The 26682-nt window shown below is 55.6% G+C and overlaps 1 long non-coding RNA gene across 1 annotated transcript; it reads left to right on the forward strand.

The window, feature by feature from the left end:
* The first annotated feature begins 55 nt into the window (after positions 1-55).
* On the forward strand, positions 56-2980 carry LOC128134703 (uncharacterized). The gene is made up of 2 exons (XR_008232814.1): positions 56-679; positions 942-2980. It is a non-coding gene; the product is annotated as an uncharacterized LOC128134703 (long non-coding RNA).
* The last annotated feature ends 23702 nt before the right edge of the window (positions 2981-26682 follow it).

Raw genomic sequence — 26682 nt, forward strand, 5'->3', positions numbered from 1 at the left:
CGGCTCCCGCCTGGGCTGGGCCTGGGCCTAGGCCCGGGCCTGGACCCGGGCCTGGGCCTGGGTTTGAGCCGTGCCCCTGCGACCCCCCCCCCCTCCCCAGCAAGTCAGGGGGGAGGTGGGAGGAAGGACAGAGCGGGGCAAAGGGGGGTCCCGCAGCCCGGAGAAGGGTTCCCGGGAACCATCCCGCGTTGGCCTGGCAGTGGCTTCCGAGCCTGCGTGTGTCCCTCCCTTTCGAGCCAAATCTTAGGGGGAAAATTGCGTTGTTCTGTCTTAAATCAATACCCACAGCAAGGTTCTGTTGCAAATACTCTGATAAAGAAATTAAAATTCGGTTATATAAAAGAGTTAGGTTTGATTAAGGAATAGAAAATCGTGAAGCATAATGTACAGGAGTGTTAGGTTTGAAATGTAGTCATAAAACTTTAGGACCTGTGTTATGTGTGACCATAGGAACCTTAGTATTGTTAAGTTTGAAATAAGCTAACCATAGAAACTTCACCAGGAACTTACTGGTTTTCTTATGTTTTGTTTCAAGAAACTAAGGAAACCATCATGGACACCAGTTTGCTGCTTGGAAACCCCCTTACTCTTCCCATCTCAATTTGAGTATGGAGGATTCCAATCAGTAGAGCTAAGTGAAATTGACCAATGATTGTTTTTAAAGAAGAATATTGATAAGGTGATATAATCAAAAGACCAATAAAGGTTAAATTTAAGAGCAAGCATAGTATGCATTTTTATGTAAAGAGCTTATGTAACAATGACTTGACAGAAAAAGTTTATAAAAACTGATGAATTTAATGTTAAACTGGACATGCCTTTGAGGAGCGATCCCCCGTGTCCCCAGCGCTGCAATAAACGAAGTGCCTGCTTCTTAACATCACATCGGTGTTAAGGAGTTTTATTCCGGATTTCGATAACAGTTCCACTGTCTTTTTTAGATCCCAGCTTTCCACTGTGGTTTTTCATGAGTTGGTGTCCGTAGTTTGACTTCAGTGCAACTGGGGACAATACGTCGAGGGGGCTGAGTGACGGGGATAGGGACTTCATAACGCCTTAAAGACGGATGCTTACGCGGGACCAGGCTTTCTGCCCAAGGAAGGAAGCACGGCTGACATCAGTTGGAGGGAAAGCAAGCTGGAGCATTGGCCGAGAGCCTGGGCTGGAAACTGGAGGAATCTGGAGGAAGACAGAAATCTGGTGTCAGGACTGGGACCACTGTGAAGCTGGGAGAGGGGAAAGAAATGGGCTCTGGCGTGACTGACCCGCGGGTGGAAGAGGTGGCTGGAGATGGCGTGTGGTGGAAGCTGGGAGATGGAGGGCGATGCCCCTCTGCACCAAACGGCCTCAGAGCTGCTGCTGCTGTGTTTAAACCCCTCTATCAACACAAAAGAGCACAGCGCTAATAATACCAGCCACAGTCATGAGTTTTTCTTCCCGGGTTGGCTTAGAGAAAATGCATAATTTAATTTTTCATTTGAAATAGGCCCCCCTGCTCAACAGTTGTGGGCTGAGGATGACTGGGAAGGCAATTTTCTTTTTTAAACCAATTTCTTTTGAAAAGCAAACAGAGGCTATTTATATATCAAATGAGAATGCTGGTAACCATTTAAACATGTGGAATATTGGCTGTTTGCTCTAAATATAGCAGATGCAATCGCTCACTTTGTTCCTACTGTCAGGAATAGATCCCGGCTCGGGCGCTGATGCTGGAATGTGCGAAGGAGCCCGGGGGAGCCCAGGTCCCGCTGAGCAGATCCCTGCAGGGAGGCTGGTGGTATTTATGGTCCTTGACTGAGCCAAGCAGGAGGTACAGGATGCTGCGTCCTTTGCATGCGGCTGAGCCAAGAGGTTCATTTCTGTCACTTTTTATGGGCTGTTTCTAAAGCAAGACTTGATTCAGGCTCCGTGGGGGACACTTTCCTCTGTACTGTGCTGGTTTTAACTCTCCCCTTGACTTTACGGAGGAGGACGGCTAATTGCTAGGCTGCTGGACGCCTGCCTCTGATGGCTGAGTCAGGTAGTCGTTAGAGCAGGTGACAACACGCAGATACCATTCAGCCGTACCTCAAGTGCTGTCAATCGGCATTTCTTTGTGCCGTTCAGTTCCCATTTTGGGTCATGTGTTCCCACAGCAGCTGGAACACACAGCTTTGTCTGGTTCCTCCCTGTCCCTGCCTCTCACCTTCTCTTTCTTGTGAGAACAGCTCCTCCAGCTCCCTCAGGTGACCCATCTCTGTCATTTGGGGCTTGTCATGTCTCATGGCAAGTCCAGGGGAGAGCGAAGATGTTTTGTGGTAGGGTTGTGGTTCAACAGGCTCCTCCATCACTGAAGATGCTGGTGAATTGGTTGGAGGAGACTGTGTGGTCACCATTTGAGTGTCAACCTATGTGAGTGACACAGTAGAGCTGTTGTCTGTACTGTGACAGCGCGTCCATATCCCTGGTGAGGACTGCGGGGAGAGGTGAGACCCAGCTGACAGGTGTGGCAGGGAAGAGAAGACATACTTTTGGGCATGCAGAGGAGTGTTGACCTCAGGTGAGGAGCAGTGCTGGTGTGCCCTAATCTTCACCTGCCCTCGTGGAGCTCCAAGCTGTGAGACCCTTGTCCCCATGGGGTGACTGTTCAATGACCTGGGTTACATCCTTGTGATGCAGTTCCTAGCAGATATCGCTAACAACATGGTCTTCCCCATCCACATCACTTCGCAGTCCTGTCAAGGTCTCCATCTCGGACGGAAGGGCTGTATGTCTGACCATCTGCTGTTCTCATGTGGAGCTGGTGTTGGTTTGCAGTTCTTCCTAATTTTCAGTCTGGATTTTTTCACCCCCTGCCAGTTCCTCAGCAGAAGGGTTTGAATGAGCACCCTATGAAAACTCCTAGTGAGGCAGCTAAAACATGAACAAAGATGCTTAGTGTTGAATGAAAAGAGTAATTTCCCCCTGGATTTGGTAATAAACCTGAAGTGCAAATGATCGACCTGTTCCTCGCATTTGATTGTGGCTTTTTGTATAATTCACTTGCTGGACAGCCGGTTTCTGAAATGTGCAAATGTCTCCAAACCATCTGATCTCCCACATCTTAAAGCCATCATGTACACTCATTGCTCACCCAGACATTTGGTTAACCCATTATCCTAAAAACCAGCTGATCCAATAATCCGTATCCAGAGCCTCTTTTGTTATTGCCTGTTTCCTTTATGATACCGATGCTACTCTTTCTGTAATTTCTATACTAATTGCACCTCTTGTCTGCTTCCAAAGGTAACTTTTGAGGGATTTACCACCAGTTATTTAATTCAGCACCAGGTGACTCTGTGCCTTTCACCATTTCCTTACAATGACTTGACGTTTTTATCTTGATGGTCTGGCATTTCACTGGGCTCTGCTTCTCACTGCCGGACCATCTGGAGCTTGTTGTGCTGTTGCCACCAGCTCTGTTACCATGTTTTACTATGTGGCTATCACCAGGTTGAACTTTATCTCTTCCTTCTGCTCCTGCACTGCATCGGCAGCCTGAATTTTCTATTTAAGTCTTGCTAAGCTGCCATGGTGGGATAAGTCTGTATTGCTAAGTCGGGAAGGTGTTGTCAGGGTTGTGGCCACCTGGGGCGGGGTGATAGGAATGAGAAATTACAGCTCCAGCCCTTGGCTGTGGTCAGCAGCACAGAAATGTTGGACCTTTTCATTAGGTCGTGGCTGTGATCCTGCAACTGCTCAGGTTCCTGGCCAAGATTCCCCCTAATTTTGACCAGATGGGAATTTCGTCTTGGGCTCTGCCCTCTCTTGAGTCCTGGCATCATTCAGGGACCGTTTCAGGGCACTGGTGTCCCAGGCTTCTTGGGGCGTGCTGATGGGAAATGCATCCAAAGCACCCCAGTCCCTCCTGGAGCCCACCGTGCTTTGGCAGAGCCACTGGCTGCTGGGGAAACTCCGCGGTGGCCCGTCCTGGGGCTGCCATGGGGAGGAGGGCCATCGTCCCATGGCCCAGGACATGCCATCCTCGAGGAGGGTGGCTGCCTCTCCCAGGGAGCCCGGCATACAGGACAGAGCCGGGGACAAGAGGTGGCACAAGAGGTTTGGCCAAGCTGCTTGTAGCTCCGGGTTGGGTGTCGGAGCTGCAGGGCATTGGCCCAGCCATGTAGGCTAGCACTTTGGTGCACCAAGCCTCGGGGGGAGAATGGGGACAATTCAAGGGCGCAGGGAGTGTCCAGCGATCTCGTGATGTTCACTGATGCCACCCCACCGCTGAGCAAACACGGAGGCTGGCCCAGGCTGCGTGCCACCCCGGGGGAGGCACCCAAGCTACTGCGTGGGCAAGGGGAACACGGAGGGCTTCTTGCGCAAGGTCAGCTACGCAGAAGCACGGATCCAGGAAAACAGGCAGCCGGATCAGCTGCAGGCTCCAGCCTGGCCCGTCTCTGGGCGCAAGTGGCTCTGAAGCTCGCTGTCTCTGTCGGGCAGTGCTGTGCCCGTGGGGCATCTCGGGGTGGTGGGTCCTGGGAGCCACCAGTCCCTGCAGGGTCCCACCAGTTCATCCCAGAACTAGGCTTGAGCGCTCCCAGCCTCAGTTTCCACCCAGTGCAAAGGGGTAAAAGTCACCTCGCAGGAGCAAGGCAGGAGCTTGGTGTGTGAATTTGGGGTGTCCCTGAGGAAACCTACCCCTGCAGAGGGAAGTGCCCTTGTTACCACTGGGCGAAACCAGCCCCGAATCCCTGCTGGCTCTCACCTGCAGCGCGGTGACTTAGCAACATCCCTGCCATTATTTACAAATAATGAGTTAGCCACAAAACACGTGCCACGAAACACATGAGGCAGCGGCGTTTGTCCTCTCGATACGCAATAACGGCCTTGAAGCAATGCTGCAAGAGCCTGAAGCAGTGCCCAGTGCCTGGCCCGGGCAAGGATTTCTTCCCTGGCCTCCTGGATGCACACCCTGCACGTTGGGAAGGTGATGGAGTGGGACAGCACATACGTGTGCATCCCTGGGCACACGCATCCCTGTATGCATCCCTGTGTGTGTGTGTGCATCCCTGTGCTCCTGCATCCCTGTGTGAGTGCATGTGAATCCCTGTGCTCGTGCATCCCTGTGTGTGTGCATCCCTGTGCTCCTGCATCCCTGTGTGAGTGCATGTGAATCCCTGTGCTCGTGCATCCCTGTGCGTGTGCATCCCTGTGCTCGTGCATCCAGAGCAGCGCTGCCCTGCGCATGGGCACAGTGCAGGTTTCACAGCTTGCTCTCTTCAGAGGACAGACTTGTCAAGATAAATTTATCTGGATGCACGTAGCAGAGACTTGCTAATGAGGCTGCATTAGGGACTTTATTGAAATCCCTGCTCCCTTTCTTGGTGTAGTTCTTATTCTGCTAAAGTGGGTCAGGCTTTGTTTGTGTGTTTGTCAGGTTCTCTTCAAGTGTGTCAGGAAAAGCCATTACCTGATGTTTGAGCACTTCAAAATGTCGCTCTTTGGTTACTTAATGCAGGGGGAGAGGAAAGGAGCTTTGTTTGGACTTCGTTTTGGCACCACTGAAAAGGCATCAGGTTAAGATTTTAGCCTGTCCTTTGCTCGAACTGCAAATACCATTTTGCTATAATTGGCCTAATTACTGAAAACAGACAAATTTTACATGGGCTTTCCAAGATGAATCAGGTGTCCTTGAAGAATACACTTTTATTTGCCAGAGCAGTGGGTTTCTGGGGCAGCACTGGCGTCATGGGAGACACATCTCTCTTGCAAATCAAGGCACTGGGAGATGGAGAAGTCTCCATCCAGCTCCAGCGAGAAACCATTTAATCCTTCTCCTGACCTGGGGAAAGGTGCATTTCTGCAGGACTATGGCCATGGCAAGAGCAACGTTTTGGTAAGCCTTCCTCCTCCTGGCCCTGGGCTCCCTTTGGCACATGCAGCCGAGCCTGGACCCCCAGGGTACTGCTGTCCCCCCCACCTGGAGCAACCTGTCCCCTCCTCGGCCGTGACGGCAGCCCTCGCCTGTTTTTGGGGCTGGCAGCCCGCGGGGCAGCTTGTCACGGTCACTTATCCCTGGCCCCAAGGAGCCCTGTTTGCCAAGGGTTTAATGTTTAGCCGCTAATAAACAAAGCGTATCAGAGAGGTTTTGCTGACCAGGTAGCTAAACTTTCCTGGGAATTTTGTTGGCTCTTGCAGCACAAACAATGCCAGGATGTGGTGGTATGCTTGCCTCGGATAAAGTTTTCAATGGAAAACAGCCTGGGTTTTCCTAGAGCAGGCTCCCCGCACCCCTCTAGCTCCCACTCCCTGCCATCCCTCGGGCATCAGCTGGTGATCCAGTGCTCAGCCGCATCCCATCCTGCCCAAAAGCTTTCTCACCATCCCAGCCCTGCTCTGATTTATCCAAGGAGGAGTTGTTTATCAAGCTGGGATTGGTTTGGGGTTTTGGCTCTGAGCCACTGTCGGGCAGCAGGGCTTGCTTCATTCTAGCAGTGTCAAAATAAAGTTTTCAAATAATGTCAAGGGGGAAAAGAAGAACCCTCCTTGTTGCTCTGACTTGAGAAATGAGTGAAGTTGTCCTTTATGCCTTTACCCCATAGGCATTTCTCAGCCAGAAGCCTAACCTTTTCCTCCAAAGGAATGTGCCCTAAAGCCCAGCTCAGCAGCTGCTGCCCAGCTCAGTGACCATCGGGTGCCCACGGCTCGACCCAGCCTGGAGCCAGCTTTTGCCCATTTCTACCTTGCGGATAAAGCTGAGCCCAGCCTGACTTCTCCTGCGACAGCAGCCGGCACAGAGGGAGGTCGGAGCATCACGCGAAGCAACTCAGTCCATAACACCATCTTCTAAACCCAGCGTGGCTCAGCCCATTTCATCATTAATCTGAATGCAAACAAATGTCATTAGAAAGGGGCATTTGGCTTTCAGGTAAACACTTGCACGTCCTTGCTCTTGCTTCTGCGCAAAACCAGCCCTCCTGGCGCTGCAGGAGGCTCTTCGGATGCTCCAGCTGTGTTTTTGCTCTTCCTCCATGGCAATGGCAGCTCCTGGCAAGGCTGGGCGCCGGCGTCTCTCCTGCCCAGGGATTACACCGGGAGCTGGCTGCTGGCCGGCCCGTTCCGGCATCTCTCAGCAACTGCAGAGATAATTGCCATAAGTCTAATTGTTCCTGCTGGATAACGAGCATTTTGCATCATCATCCCCAGCTGCCGAGAGCATCATCTCAGTTGCTATTTCAGGGGCGGAAAGTGGCTCCTCTGAGCCAGAAAAGGCTGAACCAGGCTGGATCCGGCCACCTGAAACAAAGCCCCCGCACTGAGCCCCCGCTAACAGCAGTGCCGGTTTGCAAGTGTGCTTTGGGACAAGGTGCGGACCAGGAACTATTCCCAAGAGGCAGCCTGGACACGAGGGCGTGCAAACGTGGGATTTTCAGCATGGGGATGAAACACAGCCAAATCCCCAGGGAGTCATGTCTCCAAAGGGGCTTCTCCCACCCGGACACAACATTGTCCCTGTGGGATGCAAAGGGCTGGAAATGCACATGTACACTCATGGACATGCACGCACATAAGCATACACACATGCAGGCATGCACGTCCATGTGAACACACACGCGTGTGTGTGTGGGTACACACAGAGCTACTCCCATGTCGGGAACTCCCAGTCCCGTTTCCCTGCCGACCTGGTAGGCTCCTGCTCCAGCCTTCCCCCGGTGAGGGCTGCGGTTTGAACCTCTCCTTTGCACAAGCGCTGGTGTCCATGAGCTCCGGAGAATGGAGGATCTCTGAAGTCCCTCTTTTATTCCCTTTGCTAAATTTTATAATGTTTTAAACTAGCTAACAGGCTCATAAACTGGGCAGTTGCAGGGGGGGAGCTGGCAGATGAGCAGACAGCAACCTCCTCCCCTTAGAAACCAAGGAATAGCCTTTACAGTACATGGTTGCTGCTCGGTGTAACGAGCTGTGTGTGTTCTCAAACACACCATGTTGCTTTCGGTCCGGTGGTGCCCCTTGTTTTGGGCAATGCTGTTGCAGACCGCAGAGCTTGCTGCAGCTTCGCCACGCTGTTGCACCGGGCAGACCTGCTCCATGCTGGCGAGACACGCAGCCTGGGACTGCAGTGCACGTTACCCTCTCCCCTGGAGCAACAAGGTGGATGAACCAGCCACATGGCAGAAACCCCTGACTGAGCATTGATTTCTCCTCCACCAACGAGCATTCTGCAAGACCCAGGAACCCACCACCTCCCAGGCAGGGCCGACAATAGCTGAGGCTGCTCTGATGTATGAGGCTCGCTTGGCAGCAGGAGCGAGCGTTTGAGCTAGCTGAGAGCGCAGTGCTTTGCTCCCTGCACCCCGTCCAGCACCTGGCATAGGTGCTGCTGGTAATTGCTCGGTGCCACAGGGTGTATTGAGTAGCCAGCTGTGGGATCCCTGCTCTGCTTATGCTCAAAAACATGTGGTTTTGGGGCAGCATCAGCAGAGGTTCCCCATCCCATCCCATCCCATCCCATCCCATTCTGTCCTGTCCCATCCCGTCCCATCCCATTCCATAGCTCCCATTCCATTCCATCCCATCCCATCCCATTCCGTCCCATCCCATCCCATCCCATCCCATCCCATCCCATAGCTCCCATCCCATCCCATCCCATCCCACAGCTCCCAGCCCAGCCCTGGGCTCTGCACCTCGCTTGTTTTTTATTTATTCTCCACAAACCATGAGGCTGCAGCCAACTGTCAAGTGCAAACCCTGTTCTAGGAGCAGCACGCCTTGAATTAACCCTCTGGGCTTTTGGGGCTTGCAGAAGCTTTCAAACACCATTTTTGCCTCCCCTGCTCTGGAGATTGCATGGCCACAGCCCAGTGGCAAGGAGGCAATGCTGGGCATTGGGGTCCATGCTCTGCTGCCTATGCCCTGCGACTGCGGCCAAGCTGCCTTCACCATACGCCGCCTTGGCTGCTGGAGGGGGTTTGAGGAAATCAATGTGGCATAAAGATGTAAGGCAAAAGGGTTTTGCTGCAAAGTTGTCACTTGTGCCCCAACGTCATGCACAAGCCTGTGGAAATGGGTTCGCAAAGGATGCTGCTGAGCATGCCTTGAGAAAGGGTGATTTGCGGCTTGAGATAAGAGTCCCATGAGCTGGCTGGGAAAGGAGAGAGAGAAAAAAATGTGTCAGGGCAAGAGAAGGGAGAGATAAGCAGCGCATCTGGGCTGGGAGCACGGAGCCGTCAGCCTCCCTGGTGCCATGGGGCTGCCGGGTGGCCGGATCCGGGCCGTGACAGCCTTGGATGGAGCCAGCCACGCAGCAAAGCTTGCTTGCTGGCAGAGCTTGGAAAGAGCCGTATGGGAGCCCTCTGCCAAAACCCTCTGGCTACAGAGGGCAGGGAGGAGGTAGCCCCATCCAGGGACCTGCTCTGGCTCCCAAGGGCTGTGAGGGGAAGGGGCGGTGGGGCTGGCTCCCCCCAACCCCACGCAACCTGCACCCCACTCTCTGCCCCGCTCCGTGCCACGGTTGCCATCTCGGGGCACAGGATTTGGTATGTGCCAGCACATGGGCCAAGCTTGAGGCGGGAAGATGCTAATTTAGTGCCATGAGCTTGTTCTGGCAGTGACCGTACGTTACACCTTGGGAACTGCAACGCGCTGCCTTTTGTATCAGCTCAAGCTTTTGGGGCTGGGGTAGGTTTTGTACTGAAACAACCGCTCTTGCTGCCCAGAGTGGGGTTTTGGGTGGCTGAGAGGGAAAGCACTGCCCTCAGGAGCCAGCTGGGCCCTCGTGGCTGATTTTGCATGTTGTCTTCTAATTGCAGTTCTTCATGTTCTCTCAAAGCAAAAGGCTTAATTAGCTGGAGGACGGGAAATGCGGGGAGCCAGGAGCAGCCTCCGGAGCTGATGGCGAGGGGGTGGCCACTCAAGGGCCGGGCTGCGGCTCCTGCTTTTGCAGGATCCTTTCTCCCCCCACCCCAAACCAGCTGCTGGTATTTCTCCTGCCACCATCACCGTCCTTCTCCCTTGGTGTGCTGCATCTGCTTGGGCATCCTGGGAGGAAAACTGGGCACTGGCAGCAGCTTCTCACTCCAATCCCACCACTGCTGCACCCCTGCAAGCTCACAAACACGTTTCTCTTCTGCCAGCTCCATATTTGCAGGCACTGTATATACAGTATAATCCACCCACAGGGTACCCAGGCTGTACTTGGCCGGGAAGGACAGAACATCCTTGTGATTCAAAAGGTCAAAACGAATGTCAATACTCTGTCGGCTTGAGTCAGCAAGAATGCCAAAGCTGCCTTGGGGACACAGGGTGCTCGGAGGGACGGTCACGGCTGTCGGGTATGCTGCTCCCTGTACAACAGGCACGGAGCCCCCAAAAAGCGCTCTGCTTGCTGCAGGGCTGGGCAGGGCAACTATCCCTAATAATAATAATATCATGGTGTGCAAACAGCTTTGCCTGCTCAGCCCAGAGGTCCCTGTACCCCCTCTCCACTCCTGGAGAGCGAGGGGGTAAGCAGGTTGTGATGCCCCTCCGCAACATCCTCCCAGCCCCCTCCAGTTTCTGGCTCCAAAGCCCAGCCCTGTCTCTTTCCCAGGGCTTCGGTGCAGGATTTTCCTCCCAGGGCTTGGCCGTAGAAGCTGGTCCAGGTCCATGGGCAAAGCACAACCATTTGCTCTGGGATCCGGAGGGCAGAGAGTCCCAGAGAACCCCAGGCTGGGAGCAGCTCCCCAGGGCTCAAGGCTGGAGCAGGACCAGGAGCAGGACGAGCATCCGCTCCAGTCGGACCTCCTCATCCTCCCCGATGGAGAGAAACTGCTGTCGCTTTGAGCTGGGCTGGAGGAAACTCAGCTTGGGCAGACAGCTGGGATTGATTTCCAAGTAACAGAGGTGCTCGCGTGTCCCTTGAGCTCCTGTCCCTGTGCCTAACGATTTTCTCTGCTAATAATCTCCGCTGAGCAGGCAGCAGCACATGCATGCACCGAGCACGGGGACGAGGGGGATAGTTCAGAGCCTGATGTGGCGATGGCAGGGCCACGCCACTGTTCCTGCCATATAGACCCTTTGCATTTCTCCCCAACCCATCCCAGCAGGAGGGCTGCCCATGAAGCACCAGCCCCTCTAATGATGGCCCCATCTAACAAGAACAAAAGCTTCTTGGATTTGGAGAGGGATTTGGAGGTGAATTAGGAAATCCTTCACGGTGGCTTTGGAGCCTTCGGGGCTGTGCTGGGCACAGGGGGTCCCTGGTGTGGTCCTCCCGGACACAGCATTCCCACGCATCTTCGCTCTCCCCATGCAGTGCAGGGAGCAGGAACGAGAGCATCAATTCGCCAAACATGGATTGTTTGGAGATTGCAAGATTCTCCAAACATGGGCTTTTTAGGGAGGCCCCTGGCTCTCACCAGCCCGGCGCTGCCGGCAAGCAGCATTGCAGCCGGGCAGGAGCAGCGGCACGCGTCGGTCCCGGTGTGTGCCGAGGTCAGGGCGGGTGGCAGGAGCTGGCAGTGCTGCCCAGCCTGGCAGGGCTCTCATGGCCCCGACCTTTCTGGCTTTGAAAACACGATGGGAACAAGACGCACTTTTGTTTTCAGGTCGGGAGCTGGAACAGGACCTTCGGGCTGTTCCTGGGATGTTACGGCATCCTGGCTGTTGCAGGGGGGGGACAGCCCTCTCCGACACCCCGAACGCAGCGGGCAGCCTCGCTGCACACTTGCTCTGTTCCCATTTCGTCCTTTGGCGGCAGAGCCCAAAGCTCTCCCCGTCCTCCCCTGCAGCCATGCTAGCTGGGGGTGCTCCCCCAGGGCCACCGGTGGGGACGAGCAGCTCTGGCAAAGGGACAGCCTTCATCTGGAAACCCCACCGGCTTTCACCACGGCTCATGTGCCTGGTGAGCCCTGTGGAGGTCAGGGAGTTTGTGCCGCTGCTCGATGCAAAACATGACTGTTGCCCTCGGTCACACAGGGCACTGAACTAGAAAACCAGCGTACAAGGAATGCGGGTGCCCCCACCTTGTCTAACCTCTAAAACCCAGCTTGTGGCCACCAAGCAGTCACTGGCCAGTGACCCCAGACCATGCTGTGGGGACACAGTTGGGGACAGGAGGGCAGGGAGTGGCTGTAGCTTGCAGCAAGGTCATGCTTATGCCCATTGCATGGGGAAAAATGCGGGTTGAGGCCCGCATCCAGCCACGAACAGCATCGGCTGGTCCTTAGCCGGGGACCTGGGGACTTTCAAGTCGCAGGAATTAGGGACAATATGACCCTGCACCACCAAAATTAGGAAGATGCCCTTTGGGAGCCTCTCCCTGCACAGGGCTGGCACCGGTTTGCTGCTCGGTATATTGACCACGAGGCAAGCAGGCAGCAGATGATGAGGGTATTTTTTCGTCTAGTGCGGAAAGGGCTATTTCTAGAAGGAAAGGCAAATCACCGCATCCCCCCGATAGCTGGTGGAGACCTGGCACCTCATGGTCACCCACTGCCTGCCCCAGAACAGTCCCAAGGACAAAAAGCTCAGTGTCTTTCTGCTTCCTGGCCCCACTCCTTATCAACCTCCCACATCCACAAATGGAGAAATAATCTGCCGGGTTCCTGTATAAGAGATTGCGGAGCCAGCCAGTGATGAGAAATGACACGGGCCCTGCCACGTCGGTGCACGCCGCAATCGCAGCTGGTGCGGAGGCTCCTTCAGCACTTCCCAGCAAATCCCTGGGATGTGCCCGATAACTCCCTGGGAGCCACTCGCGCTCGCCTGCCAGGGTCGCCTGCCACTCTCGTGTGCCGAGAGCCCATTTAATCTTGTTGAGTGACAAATTCATGGCACCCTTGGCAGGCTCAGGCTTTCTGTGGTAGCTGTCACAGCAGGGAAACATGGGTTTTTAAAAGAAAATCAAGATTCCCAGGTAATCTCAGTAGCAGACAGCGACTTGAGGAGTACACTAGGAAAAATAAAGCCTCTTCTCAACTGCCTGTGCCACAGAAAGCTGGTGCGAGGCTGTTTGTGTGTCCTGTGGTGTTTCGTCCAAAATCTCCCCAAATCTTTCTGCTGGCAGAGCTCAGCCAGGATAGGGTGGGGACAGGTCCCCATGGGCTGGGAGCCGCTATGGGGCTGGGAACAAGAGGGTTTGTAAAGCGTGGGGCTGGGAAAGGGGCTGGGGAAGGAGTGCGGATCCCCCGGGGCAGCTCCATCCCTGTTCCCTTTGGTCACAGCCCCTCCGCAGCGCAGTAACACCCGGCATTGCCTTGAACCCCCCCAATGCTGTGTATTCCTGTCCCCATTGCCCTGATCAGTCCTTTTTCCTTGTACTGCCATGAGGATTCATGCAGCAGCCAGGTCAGGGACCAGATCCGGCTGGAAGCATCCACCCTGCCGAAGGTTTGCGCCTCGAGTCGTGCCTGCACAGGTCCGGCTGGATCGGTGCCGCCCCGAGGTGCTGCGCTGCCAGCACCCCCTTGCTCCGGGTTCTTGTTTGTGCCTGCGGGTAATATCGACCCCGTGAAAAACATGATCTTTGGTTTTGCTGCCTCAGGGCTGAACCGTTGCCCTTGCCAGGGATGGGTCCCTGAGGGCTGGCAGGGATTTATAGCTTGCCATGATTTATGCTGGAGGTGGAGCGGGATGGAGCCGTCGCAGCCAGCACCGAAGGAACCCAACATCAGGACTGTCCCGGCGTGACCTTACCTGGCTGTGCAGGGCAAAGCCCTGGGGACAGACAAGCATCCCCTGAGGACAGCGGTGGCATCCACAGGATAGGTGACAGAGTGCACAAAGTCACCAGTCCCCCTCCTGGGAAAAAAACAGATGTGAGATTTTAAAATGCAAATTTTTGCCTCTGCTTCAGGGGTTTGCTCCTCTGCCCCTGTCCAGGAGGGACGTGGTGGGAGCTGGCACTGCCAGGAGGGACACCAGGTGACCCGAAGACAATGCAAATCAGAGCGAGTGGCAGCAGATGTGGTGTTGGACTCAGGGAGGTCAGCTAAGCGATATAGCAAAGCAGAGGGGCTGTGGAAATAAGGGGCTACGGAGTAATGGGGGCCTGGGGACATCCTCCAGGCACCTCTTCTCCTTGCACCATCGCCCTCCTCTGCGGGGGAGCAGGGAGGGGAGAGGGCAAAACAAGACCTGAGAGCCGATCCCAAACCTCAACCACTTCCCCTTGGCCCTCGGCCGCCGCCGCTCCCTTCCCGTCCGGCTCTTCCTTATCGATACGGGGCTCTGCGGCCAGACCAAACAGCCACCCCCGCCGCCGCCGCACGTGGGGCAGCACGGGGAGGGTTGGGACCCAGATGATTAAATAAAAGCATCTTGTCTTCTGCAGGGTGTCGAAATCCAGCCCTGGGTGCCCCCAGGCAGCTCCGCTTTCCCTGCCCTCCTCCTCTCCTGGGTGAGAGGTCTGCGGTTGCTCAGCTCTGTTTAGTAACCATGGATTTTTCCCCTCCAGCTGCTGCTTTATTTTCACTGCAAAGCAATGCAGAGCCACCTTGGCTGAGAGCAGGTGAAAGCCCAGCGCTGATGCCTGCACCAGTTCAGACCAGCAAGGAGCTGGGCATCCTGCCGGGGGGTGGGACGGGACACGAGGGGACACGGGGAGGTCCCTGCGGCAGGATCGGGTGTGCAGGGTTGGGGGCTGCCATGAGCTGGGGGACACCTGGGGTGCTGGGGCACGTGGGATGACACCAAAACCAGTGCTGGCTGGGGGACTGCTGGGGACCACCATCCTTCAGGGCATCTCAGGAGGGTCCTGGGGCCATCGGGATGGGGCTGTCCCCCTTCTGAACCCAGGGTGGAGGTGTCCCCCGCCTCCCGCATCACCAGCACCCCTCCTGGGACAGTGGCTGGCCTTCCAGACAAAGAGCCTTTGGTGATGAAATGCCTCTTGAGCAGCTCCGTACCAGCATGGCCAGACACACAACCAGCCCGTGCCAAGGTCACGCTCTTCCCACTGGGTTTCTATCAGCCAGCAAGTTATTGCAGGAGGAAAAAGAGATGATTTAGCCTTAATTTAACCCTGCTGCAAAGAGCCAGGTGTTTCTCCCCACAGCCCCAAGCCTGCATGGGTCCAGGGCGGTGGGACCCTCACCCCGCTCTCCCCTGCACCTTCCGTGCATCCCTTGCTGCCTTGCTCCTGCAAGGTCCCCGCTGCCAACCCGGCGTGTGTGGGCCAGTGGGGACCCCCTGCATATCACAAACTTCTTCCAACACACTTCCCGCTCGATGGAGCCTTTCAGGAACCTGGGCAGACCCTGGATCAGCCCTGTTTTGGGTCCACCCTGGGTTCCCAGGTTGGCCCTGCTGCCCAGTCTGCCCGGGCAGAGGGAAGGCAAAGGGCTCCAGCACACGCAGGCTGTGCCAGCCCTATCCTGGTCACCGGCACTGGGAAACACCCCAGTGAGCCCACAGGATTGTACTCACAGGAGTATTACCCGATCACTGTTGCTGATAACAGCTTTTTACAGCTCTTACCTGGGCTCTCTGGGAGAAGTGAATTGGTTCAGGCTCCCACAGCCCTAAGGAAAGGGAAGGGAGGTGCAAAGAGCTAAAAATGAGTTTGGGGAGAGCCAGGGCCAGGCTGTGCCAAGCCCTTCTGCCTTCCCAGTGGGTATCGAGGCAGGCATCGCACCCTGGGAGAGCCCATTTACCTGCCGCTTACCCCCTGCTAATACTTTCTGACTCCAGTGCTCATTTTCACCCAAACTGCACACAGAGGTAGAAGTCAAAAGGCTATTTCTATGCACGTCAGGAGAATTGCTGATGGAGAGGAGAGACAGCTCCTGCTGAGAAAAATGCTGCAGCGTGAGCCCAGCCCTTTACTAGACACCGGAGCAGCCACCGAGTAGCAAAACTTGATGGGAAATTTGGCTTCCTTGGGCTGGCCGCTCACGGCGTTGCTGGGTTTGTTTTGTTCTGGGCTTGAGATACTGGTCGGACAAAAAAGTGCTTTGTAAGTATTGAATTAAAAGGATGATGCAAAAGCCACAGGGTGCTTTGGCTAGAAAACGTGAGCGGCTTGCAGTCAGCCCTGGCGGGGCGCAGGCTGTTTGGAGAACATGGGGTTCCTGCGATTAGCCTGCTCATATGACTCAATATATAACCACCAGTTACACACTAGATTTAATCTTGGGTCAAAAGTCATGGATAATTCAAACCACACAGAAAACGTTGATCGCATGCTTGCTGGAGCTGTTTTTTCTGCTATTCTTTTGAACAACCTCTGCAAAGCAAATGCACCCTGGCCCAGGGCCATAGTGGGTCAGTGTTACCTGTGCCACCTCCTGCCCTCGCTGGAGCGAGCTCTGCTCCCGCTCCGGGAGCTGCCCGCTCTGCCTGCATCCCGTATCCAGCTTTCTGAGCCTCGTTTCGTCTCATGCACTTGCTATGGGGTAAAAAAAAAGGATGGTTCATGCCCTAAACCTCCCATCAGAAGCATAGCATCAGTCCTCAGCTATTTTGCTGGTTGTGCAGGTGACGGCAGTGAAGGTGCCCTCCTCACCCCGGATTTTCAGGGGTGTGGATGCTGCCTGCTGTGTCCCTGTAGCAGATTGGGTACCCGGCTCAGCGCATTCGGTATTTCAGTCGGTTCCTCCCCAATTTCTTGTCTTGGGCAGTTTCTTTCCCAACTGAGTCATGAAAGCCACTCTTGTATCAAAAAGATGTCATGGGGATGCTCAGGAACATCCTGCCTGATTAGGTTAATTGAGCAAAGGATTTCAAAGCAGGGTCTTGATCGGGGTAAAGATCTTGTGCTCCGAAATTTCGGTGCTGGTTGTGGGGAGCATTGGCTGCTCCGTGCACCCATGAGCGGATTGTTGCCATCTCACTGCTTTCCAGAGGCAGCAGCCGCAATTTCTTGTGAGCTGCTTCTCTGATGATGGCTTCACTGAGTGGGGAAGGGAGAAGCTGTCCTGCAGTTTTGCAGAATACTGTCTTGCAAGGATGATTATTTGTAGGGAATGCATTGTCCCATCTGCCAGCAGCAGCAGACGTCACTGCCCGTTTGTTGCACGGGGACAAGGGCCTGTCATGGACCACGGTTGAGCTCATCCATCACTGAACCTCCTCTGTGCCTCAGTCTCCTCTTAGGTCATTAGGAAGGATGTGTGATCCCTCCCTTCTCTTGCAAAACCCTTTGCCATGCAGCGACAGAGAGAAGGATGCAAATAGCCCCTACGAGCCAAGAAAGCTTTTCCCAGTGGGAACACGAAGGACGCAGGGAAGCAGCATCATGTCCATTTTGCAATCAGGAAAGGCAGCAGGACAACCATCTCACCCACAGTTGGGCATGATGATGCTAAACCCCATCTCTGGGCAGATCCTCCCAGTCTCCGGCTGCTCCTGCCCTCACTGTGGAGCCAGTGGCTCCAGCCCGGCGGTGCTGGCACAAACGGAGGGTTTTGCCAGCAAACCGAGGATCTGAGCCTGGGCTAGAGCCAGCCGGAGCCTGGGAGGGCTGATTCCTCTTCCCAGCCCCAGTACATCTGCACAAGGAAGAGGAAAAGCCCTTTGGGACAAGGAAGAGAAAGCACTGGAACAGGCATAAATAGCTTAGTAATAATACTAATGATAGCACTTAGCACGTAGGCAGCAGTTTGCAGAGCAGAGCGCTTTACAAACATTAATTAGTGCTGGTAGACAATTCAGCGATATGGTTCCCATTTTGCCAACTAGGAAGAGCAGAGAACCGACCATCTGCTTAAACCCTCTTTAATTTAATCCTGGGGCATTCGTAGGAAAATCCTGAGCCCATTTCAGCATCAGATGAAACCGCCTGAGCGCACATGGGCCCTTCAGACCCTCTCGGAGCATGGCAGACGCCAAACATCTCAGGAGAGGGATGTTTTGAAGGGTGTTGGTGACTGCGGGTTATGTCCAGGGCACGGAGCTGGAAAACATAGGGCAGCTGTTTTCCATGTCAATAAATACACGTGGTGTAGCCAGATTGCTGGTGGTGTCCCTAAAGACACGTTGTGTTGGCTGGAGCCTTTGGGGTTTGCCAGCTGGGGAGGGAGGGTTTGTTTGGGCTCCTCTCGCCCTTTGCTGGTCTCTGCTTGATCTGTGGCAGTTTTTAGGACTTTTCGGGACACCCAGTTAATTAGCAAAACTTAAGGCAGCTGTCAAGAATGATTGGGGCAAGTCAAGTGGGTTAAAGCTGTACCTGGCACTCAGCCCTGTGGGGTGGCTGTCCCGGCCCTGGGGACGTGTGTGGGCAAAGGACATGGCAGCTAAGGATGCCTGGTGCTAGGATAAGCTAAAGCTGCTTAATTTAGGGTATCCAGTGTTTTTTTCTTTAAAGATACCTGCTTTGTATTGCACAGCAAACATCATCTCTGCAACACACGCTGCAGTGGGGTTTTGCTAAGGATGGGGATCAGGGCTGGGGGCTCAGCCAAGGGGCTGGAAAAAAGTTTAATGCTAGCATGAGCCAGATGCAGGACCAGCACCCCAAAACGAACCTGGGGAAATGCAGATATTGCAGGGTGTCAAGCCAGGAGGGTGAGCAGCTGCGGGCAGCAGCCAGCCGGCACTGGCACGGTTCGGTTGGAAGCAAAGCTGCTATCGTACCTTGAGACAGCAGCACAAACGGCGTGCGGGGCTTGCAGCCATGCGGGGTGTTTTTCTGCAGCTTTCACTCCCTTCTGTGGATAATTTGCAGGCAGGAGAAGAGGTAGATGAAAACACAGGGGATGGGAAAGGCCAACCCTCCTGCAAGGAGATCCCCTTCCACTTCAGCAGCAGAAAAACATGTTTGTCTGCTCTTAAGCTAATATTGAAACCTGCAGTCCTTTCCCAAACACTGCATTTAAATTTCCCACTGCATATGAACTCATCAACCTTACAGACGGAAAACCCTGCTCAGCTATGGCACTGGCTAGTTTTCTCATGCTGATTTATTAGGATTAGTGGCTTTTTTTTATTAGGTATAGATTTAAAAGTCTGTAATGATGGAATTTTTCCTCCTCTCTGGGCAGATGGGTCCTAACACAGAGCATGCGGGAAAGGGTCAAGTAGGGCTTACAATGAATTTTATTTCTTCTCCAGACAAAAGAGCTCCCAAACCACTTTGTCCCTGACTGAGCACACCACATATCTCACCGAAATCCCTTGTTGAGCTGAGCTGGACTTGCAGCTACATTGCAATTATGCAGACGCTTAAGTGCTTGGCTAAACCAGGACCTCCTGCCTGCTCACCATCTCCAGGGCCTTTCCAAATTATCCCCCAGCCCAGCCACATTTTGGGTCCAGGATGGTGCAAATGGTCCAGATAATACTGGTTTCAGCAAGATCCTCTAAGCTCAGGCTCAAGCTCAAGCTCACCCTGCACAGCTTGGGCTCTCACTCGGTTTTGCCTTACGGGTGGCTTCCCCGGGCAGCTCCCACGTCCTGTCTCCACACCAGGTTGCCTTGTTCAGTGTCTGATTTTAATTTCTCTCAATCAGGAGCTGGGCCCGAGCAATTACATAATAACGAGCTATTCATCCAGAGGGAGAGCGCGGATCTAGGTTAATTGGTCTGACAATTGAACCCAATCCTTTCCGGTTTTGCCCAGTTTTCCTTATTTTTCTCTCCTTCTGCACAATATCTGCAAAGCTCTCAGCCTTGTTAATTAAGAAGGTAACTTCACCCCGAGGGCTGTTTTGTTCTCCCCTCCCTCCTTCAAAAGCAAGAATAGAAAAAGCAGCAAGAATTAGCTAGTTTGGGATGAAGCAACCATCTCTGAGCAGGACGGAGCCGGTTGGGTCTGACGGGGGTCAGACCGTGTCGAGCTGCTGCTGTTCTCCTGGGCTTTGGGGAAACAATGCTGCACACCTAAAGCAGGTGCTGGACCAGAAACGCTCCTCCCAGCATGTTCGATGTGTTCGATAGACACATCGCAAAGCTGGGCGGCGCAGAAAATAGTGGAGTCCCCAGGGCTGGATGGGTGCTGGGTCATCGCTGGGGCTGCAATGCTGCAAATTTGCGGGGAGAGATGCAGAAGGGTTTGTGGCTTCTTGGGAACAGGCAGCCCTAAAAGTTCGGGCACTTCTGAAACCCTTTTAGCCAAAAAACACTGCTGCAAAAGCCCCGTGCATGGGGGTCCGATGAGGGGGATGCTGGACTCTGGCATCGTGCTCCAAGGCCACGCCAGGCTGAGCAGACATGAAGCTTTGCCCTTTTTCGTGGACTCTTTGTGGTCTTTATTTATGAACACCAAAAAGCAGGGGCCCCATCACAGACCCATGCCAATCGGGTGGGACACTCTTCTCCCTATTTTCCTATCACCCATAGGTGTGGGCAGTCTCAATCCTGCTATAGATGAAGTAACTATAACATATCTTGTGCCTTCACTTTCATCATCTGAAAAGTTGTCGGTAGAGATCCATTTTGCACCAAGGAGGTGCTGGACAAGTGAGGTTTAGAGTCAGACGTGTTTCCTAACAGGCTGCTATGTCCTGCAGAGAATAAACTGGCATCTGCAGAAAGGAGCTCCATTGCAAGGGCGAAGCAGCCCCAACACGGCAGCGCTTGTGTCCCGAGCTGCAGCTCAGGGCTGTGTGTGGCCGGGCTGCGGCTGCCACCTGCACCAGTGCCCGTCCCCAGGAGCCATCCCGGGAGCACTTTTCCCATGATAAAAAAGGATGTGTACGAGATGCATGAGCAGGAAGCACTGTGCTGCTGGGCTGGAAAGGGAAAACCTGTAATAAAACAGGCATCCAAGGCATGCGTTTGTTTTTCCAGAGGCTGTGGGGAGCTGTGGGGAGGTCTGGGGCCGAGAGCAAAGGCGATGCCTGCAAGAGGAGGGGGTGGTAACACCTGAAAAGCTTCAGGGACCTGCTCCCTGCGATGCTTCCTCAGGGCTGATGGAGTCATAAACTGGCGCGGCCGTAACTGGGAGGGGAAGCAAGCGGGGCCCTTGGGCAGGATGGGGCACGGCTCGCCCCAGCAGCCCCCGCCGGGTTGGGGTGATGAGCCAGGTGGTTCCCAGCTGGTGCCCAGCCAGAAGCTTCATGCAGGCAGGCACAGTGCCATAAAGGGTAACAAAGGCAGCAGAGATCCCAGCCCTACAGGGATGGAGAGCTGGCTGAGAGCAGGCACCGGCTGCCGCCTGCTCCCAGCCGGTGCCTTCAGCAGCGATACGGTGGTGACGGCGCTGAGCCTCGCTCGGGTGACATTGGCAGTGTGTGCAGGTGGCTTTGCAGCACCAAGCGCAGCAGGTCGCTGCCTTTCCCATCCCTTCACCTGGGAAGGACTCGCTTCGTGCAGCACGAGCTGCTCCCTGTTCGTGGCGCATCCTCCGGCACACACGGCGGGGCCCCCTCGCCTCCCCTTTCCTAAACAGAGGCAGATTCCTGACATCCACAGCTGCTCCTGCTGCATATCCCAGCACCTTTGGGAGTTTCCCAAAGTCTGCCGGCGTTTTGGAGTCGTCCCCGGGAGCCGTTGGATGACTCACCGCCATCATCGGCGGACGTGCAAGCGTTGAAGGCAGCGCAGGTGCTGCCCAGCTGGGGCTCCCACTGGGCTGGCATGATGGAAACACGCCACAGGCACCGAGCAGGTCACGGGGGACCTGTGGACCTTGGGGACAGCCAGCTATGTTTCCATAGACCCTCAAGTGCTCTCACCCGGTATCTCACTAACAGCCTTTCAGTTATTGCTGTTAATCTCCCTTCCCTGGATCTTGAGAGACCAGACGCGGCTCCAGTCCCAGCTGCCTGGGGATGCTGAACGTTGACTCTGGGACATGGGGGATTGGACCCAGACACAGCCAAGGCAAGTTTCCCCCCAAATCTGGCAAGTTAGAGTTTAAAATAGTATGTATTCAGGGCAAGTCTGTTCTGGGAGAGGAGCAGCACCATTTCCCCAAGGTGCCCTCTCCATCCCAGGAGCATTGCTGGTACTACCAGCCGAGGATTAGCGGGCGGTCGAGGGAGCCGGGGATGGGGACGGGCTCAGACCCATCAAGGGTGGCTGTGGGAGCGGGATGTGCAAGCTCAGCTCCACGGGTGTCTGCCCACGGGGTGGCCTGAGACCAGCGTCCTCCCCTATGACAGGTATTTATGGAGCTGGACAGGATCCCTGGAGCCCTTGTGTCCGTGTTCCAGCGGCTGCAGGACACCAGGGCTGTGTGAGATCGTGGTCAGACCCTTCCCCCGGCTGCATCCCTGCTCCAGGACCACGAGCTGGGAACCTCCAGGGAAGAGCAGCTGGCGGGATGTTGCTGGCAGGTTTGGTGGTTGATGGGAACAGCAGGCGATGTGGCCTCGTGCTCGGGGTTGCCGGTCCCCGTGGTGCTCGCGAGTGCAGCGTCAGCAGCATCAGTGGCCGGTTTTTGGCAGCTGTGAACCCTGGCCCCGCATTGCCCACAAGCCTGGCCGCGGGGACACAGGGAGAAGGTGGCGTGCCCACATCTAAACACAACATGTTCCACAAGCATGTTTGTTAACACAGTCACAAATAAAGGTTTTGCAGGATTTTTGCCAGAAGGATGGGCTTAACGTGTGGAGCCTTGAAGGACATGAGAAAGCTGATGCAGCCCATCACCGTGGGCTCTGATTTGGCCTCCCCAGCACTGCTGGGGCAAAGGAAGCTTTATTTCTCTCTGGGGAGTGCATTACTTAAGTTCTTGTGTAACAAATAGAGAAGCAAAGCCCATTAATCCTACCGGGAGGGAGATGATATTGTGCTGCTGAGGGACAAAGGGACGGCGAGAGGAAACCACCAGAAACCAACCCAGTTCTGCCTGCCCTCGGCACCCCCAGCTCTGCCCCACACAATGGGCTCCAGCTTCAGGGTGAGTGGGAGGAAAAAGCAAAGTAACGGCCCTGGGTCCTTGGGGGATTTTGGGCTTGCAGGAACAGGATGAATAGTCTCAGCTCTGGGAGAGCTGTGGGGTCTGGGGCAGAGCCGAGCAGGGAGGTTTGGAGGAGGAGGGGGGATGCCCTGAGTTGCCAGGGAGCTGCAGCCTGCATTTTTTCCAGGGGTATTTTCTATATGGACCCTATAGATCCCCAGTTCCTCTTCTGACCCACAAGTTTTTCATGCTTTTGCCCATCTCATTCTCTACCCCATCCCACCAGGGGGGAGTGAGCGAGCGGCTGGGTGGGGGCTTAGCTGCTGGCTGGGGCCAACCCAGCACATTTCCCCAGCGCCTGCAGCTGCAACTGCTTTCTCCGTACCCCACGGTACTCCGGTTGGCCCTGGGTAAGCTGTGCCCCCCGGGCTGCAGTGCCCAGCGGGAGTGATGCGGAGGGCACTGGGAGCCCGGGCTGGGATAACCAAGCAGGCTGAGGGCTGGATGGAGCACTGGCTCTGCGGCCAGAGGAGCCGGATCCTGCTCTACAGAGCCAGGCTGGCAGCTGCACGCTCCCACACACGATCGCACAGTCCCCTCTAGTGGATATTTCTCCTGCATCCACACGGCTGTCCTGCCCACGGCGCGTGGGCAGCGCTGGGCTCAGGACCCTGGCCCTGAGCAGTGACGCCGGGGCACCATCCCGCTCCTCTCCCAAAATCGGGCAGAGCGGCCCTGCAAGAGGCAAAGCCCCGTCCGGCTGCTGCCGTGGGCTGAGCCGTCGTTGCCTCCGCTCCTTCCCCTCCTGCGTATTTGGGTGACTCATCCTCTCGCCGTCCCCTGCCCTGGCTTCATCACACGCCACCCACCGCCCTTGCGTCAAGGCTGGGGCCAGCCGGCCCCTGCAGCCCTCGCTCTCCCCCTTCGCCGAGCTTTGCACCGGCTTGGAGTTATTTGGGTATCGGCCAACGTCAGAAAGAGCTAACAAACACCCACGTGGCGACAACTTTCCGAGGGGTCCAGGCGCAAGCATCGCTCGCTTCCCACCCTGCTGGGTCCTGCAAGCTTGGTCCAGCTCGGACCGGGGTGAAGCGGGCTGCTCTCGCGGTGAATTCCCTAAGGGGGTCGGGTGCCCGCACCCCCACCCCGCTCCCGGCAGCTGAGGGGTTTCACGCGGGGGCTGCGCCGGCTGCTGGGATGGCACCCAAACCTCCTGGAACTTTTCCAGTGAGTTTGGGCAATGCCGAAATTCAGCGCCCAGCCGAGGGCAGCGCTTACACGTTAGAGACGGCGTCTTTGCTTTTGACATCCTTTTCTCCGTGGTCGGTGGTCCTGCTCTGGCCAGGGCCACCTTCACCCAGCAGCCCCTGGCCATGGGAAGGGCGCAAATGCTCCCACCGGCATCGGTCCAGAGTGCTCCCCTGTGCTCAGGGCCAGGTCCAGGTCACCACAACCTTCGTCCCCCTCCTCTCCGCCTCCGCCTGCCTTGGAAACTGTGCTTGTCACCCGGAAGATATGCGATATCTGCAACCTGAGGCTTTTCAAGGAGAAAAAAGGCACGCTGGAGAGTGTGGGGGAGCGGACACAGCAACAAACCCACAGCTCAGCTGCAAGCCGGCAGTTCGTGATGCTCCTCCACCAACCCTCGCTGGGCTGGTGGGGATGCGGTCCCTCCACCTTCCTCCATCTTTTACTGGGAAACATGTGGCCCTGGTCCCAGTGCCACCGCCTGGCAGCCCCAGCTCAGAGCAGAGCTGGTGTCAAACCCGCTGCCTCTATCCCTGTGCCAGGGAAAGGACAGCGTCTCCTCCGGGGAGCTGGGATCTCCAGCGCAGGGCGAGGGTAGTGGGAAAAGAGAGGCAGCTGGGGCCCAACGCTTGCTGCCAGGCTTTGCAGGGAGCCCCAAAAAGCAGCTGCAACGGCAGAGAGGTGCTTGTTGCCCAAACCATCCCCAGGGCAGCTTTACGGGCCCCACAGCAGCGTCTTGGGGGGGGGATGCACACCCAGTCCAGGCTGTGCTGCCCGAGCTGGCAGCTGAATTGCCCTCTCCCCCATGCTGCCCAGGACTCCCTGGGTGTCCCGGCTCCAGCAGGACAGCACCTCCAGCTCACGGATGCGATCCTGCTCGCAGCCCGTGTCGTGTCGTGTCGTGTCCCGGAGCCACACCAGTGCGAGGACCACGCATCCCAGCCCCGGTGCAAATGCCCCGTCCTCCCCGCTGTCTCCTGGTGCGCTGGGGCAGGTCACTGCCTCCCATGGGACACTCCTGACTCCAGTGTCAGGGGGAGCAGAGTCAGACCTTGTCCAGCTGCAGCCAAGCACGGCTCAGGCCCAGAAACACTCATTTCAGGCATGAGCTATGGCACAGACCACGTTTTTCCTTGCTGTAGCATCTAGGCAGGGGCTAAGCTGTGGCAGGATTGGACTCACCAGTGAACAGGCTAATTTAACCTCTGAGTGCTTGCAACTATCTAATGCAGTGGTCTGAGCTGGAAGAGACAAATCAAGCTGTTTTTAAAGCTGTACATAGTAGTGAATTAGGGCTGCACTGACTACCAGGGAAAAAACCAATTCCCATGCTTTGTCCCAGCATCCGTGCTGCGCTGATGACGGCTACTGTGCTTAGGGCAGGGGGAACCCCAGACAGGCCACTGGAGTATCACTCCTCAGAGCCTGATCCAGAAATGGGGATTTTCCCAGCCCTGCTGGGATGGTCCTGCAGTCCTCCCTCCCCACCTTGGATCCTGCGTGTCTGGCAGGGCTACGGCATTGCTTACAGCATGCAAGTGCCGGTCAAGCGCAGCGGTCACCCGTGGCACGGCCCCACGGTGGGCAGGGGAAGCCTGTGGACACCTCGCAACCAGTGTGCGTGGATGTGGACCAGCCCACAGCAACGGACAAGATAAAATATCCTGGGAAGAGCCAGCCTGTGACAGCTCCAGCCCCTTTTATTGCTTCTGCTCTGTGGCCCAACGGGAGACACGCTTTATGGCTTTATTTATTATAAAAGATCTTTAGGAAGCTCATCTCTACCTAAACCCACCCCTATTTCTGCTCACAGGGACTCTGTCTAATGGGGTAATGGCACTGCTGGGGGCTGGTTATAGGCTTTTTGGACACAGGGACTTGCCCAAGCCCACAGGCGAAGCCCCCCTGTCCCCACGCGGAGGGCAGAGCCGCAGGTGGGAAACTGCAAAACCCAAACTCCGTTTCTAGGAAGCTGGATGCCAATAAAACCCAGTGTTTATTGCAGTGCTCCTCATCGGCCTCGGCTTTATAGATGTGCATTTAAAAATAAAAGCTTTGTGCGTCTTAGCTGGCCACAGAAGGGCTCGAACATTGAAAGGGTCGATCTGTCGGGCGACGGAGAGCCACCTCCCAGCCCCGAGCTCGGCGGGTGCAAACAGACCAGCTACCTGCTCGGGGTTTCTGTGCGTCAAGTCGGAGCCTCATGCGTGAGAAACTCCAGCTCTGCTTTCAAGTATATTTGGCGTGAAGCCACACGGTCTCTCCGGTATCAAATCTCCCACCAAGGTGGGGAAAGACCCACTGGTCACCAGAGAGCCACGTCCCTCAGGTCCACCCCAGCCTCGGGGGAAGATGGCTGGTTTGGGCAGCTGCCGTAATGACACGCCGGCTCCAGGCTTGGCTTGAGGATGGGCTGTGAGAAGGCTCCGGGGGGGCTTGGGGAACTCATATTCAAATGGTCCTGCTGGGAAAAAAAAACAGCTTGGACCCCATGAGGCCACACCGGCTGCACGAACGGGCCGGCAGCCAGCAGGGCTCTGGCAGAGCGGAGGGGTATGTGATGCTCAGCAGCCGTAGCAGCTGCCCACAGAGCTCACTCGCTTTCCCAGCTCCCCGCCTGCAAACCCCCGGCCAAGGCGCTGCATCTAAGGTGGCTGCACATTGCAAACACCCCTCCCAAATACACCCCCAAACCAAACCCACCACCC

The sequence above is a fragment of the Harpia harpyja genome, chromosome 21 (assembly GCF_026419915.1).
Source record: "Harpia harpyja isolate bHarHar1 chromosome 21, bHarHar1 primary haplotype, whole genome shotgun sequence".
NCBI lineage: Eukaryota > Metazoa > Chordata > Aves > Accipitriformes > Accipitridae > Harpia > Harpia harpyja.